The sequence below is a fragment of the Ictidomys tridecemlineatus genome, chromosome 3 (assembly GCF_052094955.1).
Source record: "Ictidomys tridecemlineatus isolate mIctTri1 chromosome 3, mIctTri1.hap1, whole genome shotgun sequence".
NCBI lineage: Eukaryota > Metazoa > Chordata > Mammalia > Rodentia > Sciuridae > Ictidomys > Ictidomys tridecemlineatus.
The window spans coordinates 8,237,368-8,250,030 of record NC_135479.1 but is presented as its reverse complement, the minus strand read 5'-3'; the positions used below and the strand labels follow the sequence as shown (position 1 = coordinate 8,250,030).

General features: G+C 52.3%; 1 long non-coding RNA gene across 7 annotated transcripts in view; it reads right to left on the bottom strand.

Annotated features, from left to right (window-relative positions):
- The window catches only part of LOC110599197 (uncharacterized), a 150,190-nt gene that overhangs the window by 6,915 nt on the left and 130,612 nt on the right, over nucleotides 1-12,663 (bottom strand). For 6 of the 7 annotated variants that reach the window (XR_013435960.1, XR_013435957.1, XR_005726209.2 and 3 more), the window contains one exon: nucleotides 956-6,585. This is a non-coding gene — a long non-coding RNA (uncharacterized LOC110599197). Of the gene's footprint in view, nucleotides 1-955; nucleotides 6,586-12,663 lie in introns of those variants that run through there. The other variant, XR_013435961.1, reaches the window with a different exon arrangement.

Here is a 12,663-nt window from a genome sequence, read left to right as displayed (position 1 = left end):
GTGTTTTGTTACAGCAGCCTGCTGGGACTGATACATTGTGGTAACGGCCATAACACTGCCCCTGTAGGGTCTGCTCCATGGCAAGTCATTCAATCTCCCTCACTTTCAGTTTTCCTCATCAATAAAAGAAAGGTCTCAAAACCTTCTCAAAAAGTCGTCAAGAGATTCAAAGAGCTTTAAAATTGCAGATCTCCATGAAACCACTGACTTACTTCCTGGATGGCCTCATTTCTCTCAGCAGAATATTCTACCTTTTTTTTTTTCTTTTCTGAAACAACTGCTGGTGGCCACGGTCCACAGATGGCCTCCTCCTTGTCCCAGCTCTCACTGTTCATGTTTATAAAAGGCCAGGAGTGGGAGAGCTTGCTGTGCTTCTCTCCCCAGGATGCTATGGAGCTCTGGCCACTCCCGGCTCCTCTGTTGTAGCCTTCTCTCTGCAGGGAGTGACCAGGTGGCAGGGGCACAGCCTCCCCCTCCCTGGGCTGCTTGTTCTGGAGCGGAGCCTCGTGTCTTTGCCTTTGGTCCCTACATAGTGAGCCCTGGAACCTGGTGAGCCCCTGTGCCTATGGATCCGCCCACTGATGTCCAACTTCTCCTCCTGCAACCTGATGCAAAGTTCACACGAGGGTGAATCTCAGGGGGCCTGATCCACCCAGAGGATCTAGCAATAGTTCCTTTGCCAATGTGATCCACGGCTTCACGTGTGCTGGTCTTCTCTGGTCTCATAAATAAGATTCTGAGAGCAGAGACTACCTCAGATGTGTGTGTGTGCTCTATATTTCTTCCTGGTAGATGAGATAAAACTCTCTAGAAATCCTGAGCTCAACTTGAATTCATATTTCTCTTTCCAACCTTAAACATGAACCTAGCCTGCAGTTAACTGGGAGAGGGAAAAAAAAAAAAATCCAGACACTTTCTATTTCCTTCAGGGAAAGCAACCAATCAAAGGCACCGATTTTCACTGCTGTTCAGATAACACTTTATTGATTAGTCCTGGGCAAACAAAAACCAGGCAAATTTGGAGGTGCACACAGCAACCGACTGTCAACAGGAAAAGTCGATTCAACATCTTTCTTGTACATGTGTCATTGAAAGCCATCACACTGCAAATTTACCAGCTCTGAACTTGAGACCTTGACAACCCTGGGTCTGAATTCCGACATTCACATGGAAGATTTGGTGGAGGCAACGGATGGTTCCTTGAAGTCTCCGTCTTCTGAGGATTAAGTGAGGGACGGCATGAGATGACCACAGAGTGCCTGCCCTGGGACCTGAACATTATTGGGCATTTCAGGGGTAAACTCCATAAGTAAGGAATGACCCAGTTCTTAAAAGAGAAAGAGCGAGCATGCTGGGGGTGAAGGGGACACCCAAAACAAGTTCCAAATAAGCACCATGAGATACTAAAGTTCCGTGGTCAAGGAAGAAAAATGCCAACATTTGGATCCGGAATGTTCCCTAAAATCCTGTGTGTTGAAAGCTTGGTTTCCAACCCAGTGCCGGTGGGAGGTGGTGGAAATGTTAAGAGGTGGGTGGGGCCTAGTTGGAGATCATCAGGCCATTGGGGGTGTGCCCCAGGAAGGGGTCTGTGGTCCCGGGTTCTCTTTCACTTTCCAGCCATGAGGTGGGTGGTTCTGCTCTGCCTCATACTCCCGCCCCCACCAGAGGCCTAAGCCATGGCTCTGCCAGATCATGGGCTGCAATCTCCAGAACCGAGAGCCAAAATAAACCTTTTCTCTTTCTTTGTAAGTTGGTTATCTCAGGCATTTGTTATGGTGATGGAAAGCTGACTCACACACAGAGTTCAATAAAAACTCATTACCGGAATGCGAGAGGAACTTTCTTAATGAAGCAATTCCAGAACATTCCTAACAACTCCTGGCCACATGACTAATAGGTATAAAATGGCAGCGTCCTGAGCCAGGGGTGGACTTGGCAGAGGGCCCTGAGGGTCTGTCATGGAGCAGCGTGCCCTGCTGTCCTGTACCCCATGTGAGTCCTGAGCACCCCAGCACCGAAGCGGTTTAGAATGCAGGGGTTTGCACTGCGGGGGAGGAAGCAAAGTGTAAAGAGATTGCACCCAGCTCCACTGCAGCTCGTGCTTGGAAACTGGACAGCCTGTGCAGCCCCTCTGGTCCGATATGGACTCTCCATGGAGAGTGAGTCACCGGGTCGGGTCGGCCCCTCCTTGAGTAGTTCATCTTTCAGCAAGTGAGGCTAAAACCATCTGTCCTGGTGGGTAGGCCCTGTCACCCAGGATGGAGCGATCACAACTCAGAAACAGCTGTGACCTGTTGTTTTCTGATGCTTGTAACTCTGCTCATTCTCAGCTTAAAGAGGACGACTTTGCCTGCCAGCCTGGGACCCGATGTTGAGGATGGTGGTTCCAGCAAGGACCACCCGTGGGCTCATTCCCAAGCTGCCACATCACCAGCACCAGTAGTTCCAGGCCAGCTGGAGCCCCGGGGAGCAGCAGTTTTATGAGCAGAACATGGCTTCTGCCCCCTCCAAGCCCCAAACCCGAGTTAGCAGAAAAAGGGGGATGTCAGGGGGAAGGGGCAGGTGAAGGAGGAAGAGGAGAAGGAGACGGAACACAATTACACACACACACACACACACACCTTCAACAGAACTTGATAACCCCGAGTACCCAGTGATCGGCGCCTGACGGCATACAAAAGCCAAAAGGCAGGTCCCAGGACGGGTCAGCCTACGACTTCATATTTGCCTTTCCCTAAGCAAACTAATAAATCCCCTACAGTTTTAGCCACGCAGAGCTCCCAGTTCTTATTTATTGGTCAAAACAGCAGGCAGGTTTTTTCCTCGCCTCCCTGTCCCCCGGGGGGTAAATAGTCTCCCTTCCACCCGTCCTGTCATCGGCTGTGTGTCTGTTTGCCTTCTCCCTCGACAAACTTGTGCTCAGTGCGACTGACAGCATGTGCAAACAGCTTTGAAGTATTCTTTGGTGATGGACTTCCTTGGGACAGCTCTGGTTTTGACTTGTGGCAGCCCCAAGGCCAAGGGACGACGTGCCACTTGTCAGGGAATGGTCAGACCCCTGCTGGGTCAGGCAGGGACGGGAATGTGACCCAGGAAGGAACTGTAGCAAGGACTGTCAAGACCAGCCCAGAGAAAGGGCCTGCATACTGGCATGTGACCTTGCAGCTAGCCAAAGCCGAGGGCATTGAACATAGCAGTGAGGTAGAGGTCAGGGCTCCCAGGGAATCCCAGGACCACATGCCCAACACCCTCCTTTACATGGAAGGAACGAAGATGAGGGACTCTGAGATAGAACTCGGGTTCCCCCGTCTCCTGGGCCAGTGCTTTTCACCAGCATAAGATATACTGCCTGGATCCAGAAATGAGAGATGGAGAGATGTGGGTGAAGAGGGCAAAAATGCATTTAGCTTCAATCTCGGTAAGAAATTGATATCCGTGGCCTCTTGGCAGGCAGGCCATGAATTGCTCTTCAAACTTCTCTTGCTTCCCCATCAAGTAGGAGAATAATATTCAACCTTCCCTCACATCTCCCACTCTGCCAAAAAGGTTGCCTCCCCCAGGGCTGGACGAGCCCTCACCAGATGTTTGAAAGGGGATTCCTGCATGAGTCAGAGGTAGATCCAGAGAAGAGCGAGGCTGGAGACCATGTTGGCCCCCTGGGATTCTATGTGGATGAGAAGATAAGAAGAGCGGGTGTGTGTGTATGGGGTCGGGGGAGTTGTTGCCTTTGGCCCAACAGCACGATGATTCTGGAACCAAAGAACGAATGCAGGACACACATGAAGGGAACAGCTGAAATGTTCATTTTTTAAAAAGAAAAATGGCACCCAAGCAGCTGGGCCAGCATGCCTCCCCCATCTGTGAAGATGGGTCAGCTCAGAGGAAACTCGGGGAATCTCAGGAGTGATGAGAACAGGCTCTGGAGTCTGCACCCTCACCTCTGTCCTCCCTGTGGCCACAGGGTGCAAGATGGGCTGAGGGCCCATGTTCCAACATGGCGGATGCTCATGCCTGTCTTTCAGCAGAAAAGATGGAAGGCGAATCCCTCGACAAGCAGCAACAACTTCAGGGTGTCATGCAAGTCTGAAAACCTGGCTTTTCTAACCTGCAGAAGAACCTATAATTTGCCTCTGACTGTTCTTACTTGTCATGAACACCAAAAAACTTGGGCAGGCCCAACTCTGCCCTCCTGCGCTCCCCCACCACCACCTCCAAGTTCCGCTCCCTTATCCCAGATAAAGTCAGTGTCTGCACAGGGAAGCGTGAGCTGGGAGGTCCCCCTCAGCACTGAGTGGAACGCAAAGGTTATCCAGGAGACTTCAGAAAGAAAGTACACACTCAGCTCCAATTTACACGCCCTTGACGTTTTAAATAATTCTAGAGTTCAAAGGAATTTCAGGAAGTCAACTCATCGCCAACTCTTTTGCTCTCCAGACAAAACCATCCCAAAGGTTTTAGTTCTTTGTTTCTGTCTAGCAAAGATGTAGAATTTTTATCCTGCGTAGCACATGAACACGCACGTCACCATTTTCCACTGTTCCCAAAGGCTATGTTTTATATTTATATATATTTTTTGTTTCTTAATGAACTGTTTTGTTTTTAATGGGAAAGATTAGTTCTACCTGTGTAAGTATGATTGCATTAGAGAGAAATCCCTGGGACCCTGAATCCCCGCCATGCACACTGTCCATCTGGCTCCTCCTACTCAGGATTTTATTCAATACCGTGCAACCCTTCCATTCTGGAGAGAACTAACTGCGTCAGGAATGGTGCCTGACCTAATGGCATCTATCTATCTATAGACTGTAGTGGCCAATAAAGTGACCAGATACAGAGCACTGAATGGTATCTGGCCAAGCCTATCAGAAGCATCCATCAATTACAGTAGAAAAAGTAGCAGAGGCAAGGTCACTGGGTCACCTAGCTGGGCCACCAAAATTTGCCCAGGAATGTCCCAGGTTTAGCCCTGAAAGTCCTTTGTTATGAGAAACCCCTTAGGCTTATGCCAACCAGGACAGTAGGTCCCCTCTGTTCATCGCCACTGCAGAATTCCCGAGTCAGGAGCAGGGAATCAGAATAAAGGATCAAGACGACCAGATGCGACTCTTGCTGTCCCTGGAAACAGGCCATAGCTACTGGGTGTGCTCAGTGACTTTGGGATTCTTGACAAGGCCTAGCTGGGTAGCTGCTGGAATTGTCCCTCCTCTGCCTCGCTTTCCCCCGAGACTTTAAAATACACCTCGTTCACGGAGGTGATACAAGAGGACCTCTGTTTCTGAAACCTGAACAAATCTGAGCAGTATGCTGGCTGCCCCCAAGTGCCAGGGAAGGAAGGGGACTCCCATACACCCTCTTGCAATTTCAGTAGCACTGAACATCTTTCGGTGGCTCTCCTCCATCATTTTGTGGTGACTTGGAGATGCCAACAATGACCCCAAGTCCTAACCCGCCATAACGCACCACCCACCACACAGGGAAACTTCAATTGTTTTTCATGAAAACAAACTGTCTGTTCACTTTGGAAACGAGAAAGTACACACATCTTTGACTGCATGTTGGATGAGGTTGACTGTGATGGATACTTAGTGTTTTCAACCATGATCATGGTGGCTGCAGAGTAAAAGGGACAGAGAAGTCTCAAGTCACTATCAGGGAGTGTCACCAGAAGACCCTGGGAGAGGAAGGTCCTTGATAAACACTACCAACCCCAGTAGCCAGCTGGTAGGTTGTGAAGCACCAAGATCCTGCCTGGACCCCAGCTGCCACCTGAGAGAAGAGGGTCCTCACAGCTGCCTGGACCTGTCAGAAGATGGAATGAACCGATCATTTTTGTCCTTCTGGAAGCCCACCTGGAGAGCTGGACGTGGAGACTACCAGCCCTCACCATCCAACTTGCCCGCCTGAGCCTTCTCCAATGGCCCCGATGACCGAGCGCCTGAAGAAGCTGCCCACTGACTCTCGGTCACTCTGGAACCTGGTGCGAAGGGATAGGTCCAAATACCATTCCTGAGCTGCTCACAGAGTACAAATGGCGGCCTCTTTAGAAGGAGCAGGAACAACACCCAAGATCCCATCTGACTCAAGTGTAGTTAACTATTGACTCTGCATCTGGCCGGCAAGCAAGAAGACTCGCTGGGTCCAAAGGCATGATGGGTGGGGGAGGTGGGGGCAGGCAGGGAAGGGAGTAGGGCCAAGCCTGGGAGCTGGGCTGGGGCCAGGAAGAGTGTCAGGGGCAGGAAGCAGCAGAGGCCACGTTTTCCACAGGAGGAAGGTCCAAGTTCAAGAGACGGAGTCGTCTCCGGCTGCAGGTGGCCCAGCCATGCCCCTCCCTGCTCGCTCAGGTGCACGTGTGGCTGCTCCTTAGGGTGGGTCTTTGGTGTCCACCCACATGTCTCCAAGAGTCCAGAAGTTTTTTTATTCTCCAATATAAGAATTCTTAATCAAATCCCAGGCTCTTGACTCTCAAGAGGTGATCCGACCTCAGCCAAGTCCTTCAAGGAGTGCTGGGGGCCTTCGCTGGTTCTGGGAGGCTTTGCGGAGGGTGGTGTGGGCCAGGAAGCCAGCACTTGGTCATCCTCCCGAGGCCTATGAACCGAAACAGCAGAAGAGTTAGACGTGGGCTCCACGTCCTGACTTCAGTCCATAATATTCAAGTTAACACTGTAACTGAGCAGAATATCAAGAACACAGTGATTCAGTTAAGAACGGAGACCTATTTATACCTCCTAGGAACCCCCTGTCCAGACCCACCTCTATGCCCAGCACCGACTTTAAAGAATATTGTAGAACTCCGTTGGCCAGGAGAGGCAGGAAGTTCACTTTTGCAGCTGGTCACCATGATACCTGTGTAATACGGGGCCAGGAGCATGGAGGTGTTAGAGCACCCGCTTCACAGGGAGGAGAGCTGAGGCCCAGCGAGTGCCAGGATCCTCAGGGTAAGGGACTGGACTCTGTCCTTATAACTAACAGCCACTCTGGTGGAAACCTCTCTCTTCTGTCAAAACTCTCTTGGTCACTAATCAGGACCACTCCCAGAGTGGACGGTGGCCTCGTGGAAAGAGGAGACCATTAAATACATTTCTCTCCCCTAACGCTGACAGCAAAGAAATTAAGATGGACGGGGACTCCCCCATCTCTTCCTCACACCTTCCAATCCCCCATTGCCGAGTAGCAAATATATTTAGCACCACTAAATGCCCTCAGAGGTCTTGGCAATTCTAAGTTGATGAGACTCAGCAATTGGAGTAAGTGGCCTCTCCACACATGCAGACAACCTGAGTCTCCTGGAGGAGGCTGGTCTCGGGGTCTCCGATTCCAGCAGTCACCATCAACCACAAAGAACCACTTAGATGACTACCTACCAACCTGGGCATGCATTGGTACCTTCCCGGTTAGATGCCGTGGCTGCAGAAGTGAGTCAGGCAGGCAAACCTTTCTGCCCTCCTAGGCACATCAGGGAGGCGCCTTTGGCAAGCAGGAAGCCAGGACAGTGAAATCTGGAGGGGAACAGCCTAGAGATTCTGGAGGCGCTCTTGAAACCCAGACCGCGAGCCAGGCGGCTCCGCCTGGTGCAAAGGGCTGTCCTTCCTGCACCCAGGTGGCTGAACCCAGGCAGGGATGGAGCAGCTCCATGAGTCCCAGAGAGAAGGGTGCTAATTGCCAGGGAGGAGAGGTGTCACAGGGAGGCCCCAGGGCTCTGAGCAGGGAGAAGATGCTTCAAGACATTTCTCTGCAGGGGAACTGGGAAAGGAGACAGAGTCTGCATTTCAGAGTCACCTACAAATAAAAAAACCCCAAAAGGCAGCCAATGTGCAGACACAGAGGCGCGCTGCGGCTCTCTGAAGGGTGGCCAAGAAGGAAGCTGGGTGTCTTCACCCCTGGTGGTGCCCAGGCCCTGTGGACACTCCCTTCCAGCTGGACCTGAAAACACCCCAAACAAACCCAGAGGTCTCTAACTTTCCTCTGGTTTCCTTTCCCCTCCTGGGCAACAGCCCTCTGAGCTGTCTCCGAGAAAGCCACGGCGGGCACGAAGCCTTCTCCCCAGGGAGATGCCTGCAGCTAGCAAATTAATTGGCAGCGGCCGGGACTTCCTTCTTGTTGCCTGGCAACCACATGCTCTTGGCAGGAGGACTTAAACACAGAGGAGAATGTTGTGAGGTATTTGCAAAATAAAATAAAAAGTAAAAATGCAACACCCCAGACTCATACCCCGCATGGCAGACCCACTCAAGGGGAAGGGGGCGGAGGCGGGAGTGAGGGAATGGACCCAGAGAAGGAAAATGAGGTCCCGACAGGAGCAGAGCCTCCCAGGCCCCCCTCAAACTCTTCCTGGCATAGCGTCCGTTTGGCTAAAGACACGCCTCCATCCACCTGGAGAAAGGCACGTGAGTCAGAAGGCACCTCGAGATCTCAGATGATGACTGCTGTTCATGTCTCCCCATCATCCGTCACTCCACAGGGGCGTCATCCTGGCCAAGGTGACACAGCTGTAGGGCAGCACCCACTCCCACCCGACCCAATCCCTGGCACTTGGCCATTTTCACGCCTGTTGCCACGGCCACTGGGAGATGATCGGATGAGCCCTCCGAGGCATGGCCTTGCCCTTCAGCCTGACCTTGGCCTCCACCAAGACTCCCAGGTGTACGTGGAACACTGGCACAGCCTAGGACCCGAGCTGCCCACGGGAGAAAAACGGGAACGAGGAGAGAAAGAAGCGCAGCAGGAGGGCCCTGCAGGAGGAGGAACAGCAGCTCCCCAAGCACACCCTCGTCCCGATCCCTGCCACCTGCCAATGGCACCCCAGGTCCAGAGGGGTGTGTGATGAAGCTGAGGGTGCTGGGTCATCCAGGTGGGCCCGACATGTCATCATCGGGGTCCTGATGAGAGAAGCAGAGGAGGGGGATGCTGTAGGACAGACACAGAGGTGGGGAGGGTTCAGGAGGTGGTCATGAGGCCAGGAGAGCAGGTGGCCCCGGAAGCCAGGAAAGGACAGACTTCCCCGGAGCTTCACGAGAACCCAGTCCTATAGACTCTGTAGCTCCCCGAGATTGCTCTCAGGGCACGCTGGGCCCCTCATGGTTTTTGTGTGGTTTTTTTTGTTTGTTTGTTTTTGGTTTTTTTAATGGTGCTGAGGATTGAACATAGGATCTTACACGTCATGTGCTTTACCACTGAGCCCCACTCCCGGCTACTATATTATCATCAAAAATATTATCACAATCTAGAAGTTAACAGTCAAACAGAGCTGATCAGAAGGGGCAGGGTCCAGAATTTGGCATAAATAGGTCTAACCCACCCTGGAGGCCCAGAAGAAAGAGGCGGCCTCCCAAAGCAACTGAGGCAAGGGGCAGCCCCCCGCTTTGAAGTGGGCTGTTAAGTTACACCATCTGCTGCCTGCAACGTGGACAGGTGGCTTAATCTCTGAGAGCCTTAGTTTCATCATTGCAAAATAGAGATAAAATTATTATCTATCTTGCAAAGCTCTCAGGATTAAAAGAGATAATATATCAAAAGTACCTAGCGTACTTTTGATGATGCCAAATAAGTGATAACTCTTGAAAGATTAGGCATGCAGACATGGGCAGAAGCTGTGGGTTGCCTGACCCAGTGTCTACTCTACCCTGTCTACTCAGAATAGAACTCCTGATTTTTGGCTGGCAAAAAGACTACATTTCCCAGCCTCCCATGTGGCTAGACAAGGTCAGGTAAATAACTAAGATCCGATCAATGAGATATAAGCAGAACTACGGGCGTTAATTCTGGGGAGGCTGCTTAAAGGTGCTAGAAGGATTTTTACCTTCTGCTTTCCATGAAGGACAGGATGGATGGTGCTCCAGCAGCCATTTTGGCTTACAAGGACACTGAAAATGGGAGTCATTACACTAAGATGAACCAACAAGAAGATGGGGTCCTGGATCCCTGATCCCTCCAGGGATGCTCTGCCTGTTTCTGGATTTTCTGTTATGTAAGAGAGAGAGGCGCTTCTGTTTTAGGCAAGTCCTTGTTGTTGTAGACTTTTCCAGGAATTATAATGGATTCAGATTTTAGATCTAGGCAAGCAGGATTTGGAGACATTCTAGAGCAAAGGTTTTCAAAGGATAACCCTGGACCAAGGGCTTCCACCTCATAAGAGCCCCTGTTAGAAATGAGAACTCCCGGGCTCTGTCCCAGACTTACTGAATCAAACACTTGCTGGGGCCCTCTGGTCTGTGTTAGTAAGCTCCAGGTGATTCTGATGCACATTCAAGGGTGAAAACCACTGTTCCCAAGCGAGACTTCTCAATGAGGCACATATGGAGCAGAATAACCATCCACGGTGGGGGGAGGTTGTCCTGGGTGTGGTAGGATGTTCAGCAGCATTCCTGGACTCTACCCACTAGCACCCCCTGTCCCAGTGGTGACCACCAAAAATGTCTCTGACATGGCCACGTGTCCACGGTGGGGGGAGAGGGCAGCAGAGTTGCTCCCAGTTGAGAAACACTGCCCCCAAGTCTCTTCCTCCATGGGAGCTGCAGGTCAGAATTTATTCGGGCCTCGCCCCTGCCCAGGTAAGTCAGAATCAGGGAGGGCGGGACCCAGGAGCAGCTGCAGCTCCCTGGGTGAGGCCTGGGTTGGCCAATGTCGAGAACCACAGCAGAAAAGGGCCAGGCCCTAAGACAAACTGCTCCAAGCTGCAGGAAGGTTTTGTATCCCAATGGCGCAGGACCCAGGATGCCCCTAAGCAGAGACTTACACGAGAACAGCGAGCGGAGCAGAGTCGGGAACCGGCATCCTAGCGGGCAGATGGGTGGAATTCTTGGCAGCTGTGTCACTTGGTTTCCCATAAGAACAGGGTGGACACCTTTCAGTCCCTCACATGAATAACCACACAAAGCCCCAGTTCCTCCCCTCATAAACAGGGCACACTGGGAGCCGGCTCCCACGGGTGCAGTAAACATGAGCTCACCAGCAAGGGCTGACTTCATCGAGACCAGGACCCGGCCGTGCTAGGGCCCGTCTGGAGGTGGGGGGAACAGATGCCCTTCCCGGTGGGTCGACCCTGTGGGCACCCAAACCAGGGTGAGAGCAAGCCGAGACTTCACAGATCCCTAACTTGCTAAAGTTGCTCGGCCACAGGTTCATAACTGAGATGGAAGGAGAAGGAGGAAAAATTAAACGGGAAACCAGCCACCACCAGAGAGGGAAGGTTGGGTCAGTGGATGCTCTGACCCCTTAAGGAGAAGACCAAGCCTGCATCTCTTCTTTTCCTGCAGGGACTGTCTCTCGCCTTCATTATTTCCTCCCCAGCCTGCCCTGCTGACATGCCAAGCCTGGCCTGGCCTGGCCTTGTGTCTCTGGGTCCACATCATTAAATCCACGATGTCAACAAGGGGAGGTGACGAGAGGTGGAGGAGGAAAAGGAGGTGAGAAGAAGTGGAGGAGAGGACATGAAAATTGAGGGGAGGACGCGGAGCTAAGGCCCTGAGGTCTTCAGGCTCTTTAAGGACCGGCGTTAAATGGCGTCCCTGTTCCCTGCTGTCTCGGCCTTGCCTGGCGGGCAGAGCTGGAGAGAAGAGGGAACAAGCACCAGTCGATGAAACCTAAAAGAGCCAGTTCTAGGGCGTCTCTCAGAAGCCACATACAAATGTTAGAATGTCCCTGCATGTCCCATCCTTCCCTGGGGGGTTCTGCTCGGTCCGTCAAATGCAGATGACAGGCACAGGGGAGAAGAATCCCCTGTGCTCCATCCCAGCAGCCCCACAGAGACAGGAACCCAGGTCCCCAGGTCCCCTGCCAGGGCCCTCTGCTGTTTAAGGGACTTTCGGCAGGCCACTGGGTGCAACAACGGAGTCCTAGGAATCGAGGACTTCACTGCTGCCACTGGCTGCTTCCAATGCCCCCAACTCCCCTTCCTCACCCTCACCCCTCCCCATAAAGTCAAATACATCCCCCACTTGACTAAGACCCCTGGGTCCCTCCAGCCTGTAAACCCCGTGTGCAAACGTCCTGACTCTTGCAAATGTGTTAAAAAATAAACCTTAAAAAGCTTCCAGATGTTCTGTTTGTGTTGTGGTGTTTCTGTGCTCTGGTCTCTGGAGGCCAATACATGATGCACATGTATTTTCCTGATGGCCCACAGGAAAACAAGGCAGCCAAGAGTCACAGCCTGGGGCGAGGGGAGGTGACCCCTCCCCAGGACGCGGCAACCCATCCATCCACCCATCCACCCTCCCCCTGCAGTGTGCCTGGATCCTTCTCCCCTCCTCGTACACCCTCGTCCTCCACATCCCATCCCTTCCTCTCTTCTATGTGAGACACACCTCTTTGGGGTTCATGAGCTTTTAGGTTTGTCTTTCCCAAGCACCCACCTCATTTCCCCATTACACTTCTCATACCAGTCATCTTTTGGGACACTGAGTTGGGTTCATAAAGACCCAGGAGTGACCCTCCTACTTAAGATGTTAAAGACCATTTGCAAGGACCGTGGTAGGAGCTGGACCAGCCAGAACAAGGGCACACAGTTCACGACTTGGGCCCCTCTGGGGCTGGTGGCCTCTGATCTACAGGAAGGTAACTCCAACGGGCCGGCTTGTGCACACACCACCTCACACGCACCTTCCCACCACGCACACACCCGGGGGCCCAGGATTCTTTGCCCAGAGTGACGGCGGTTCCCTTTGATGC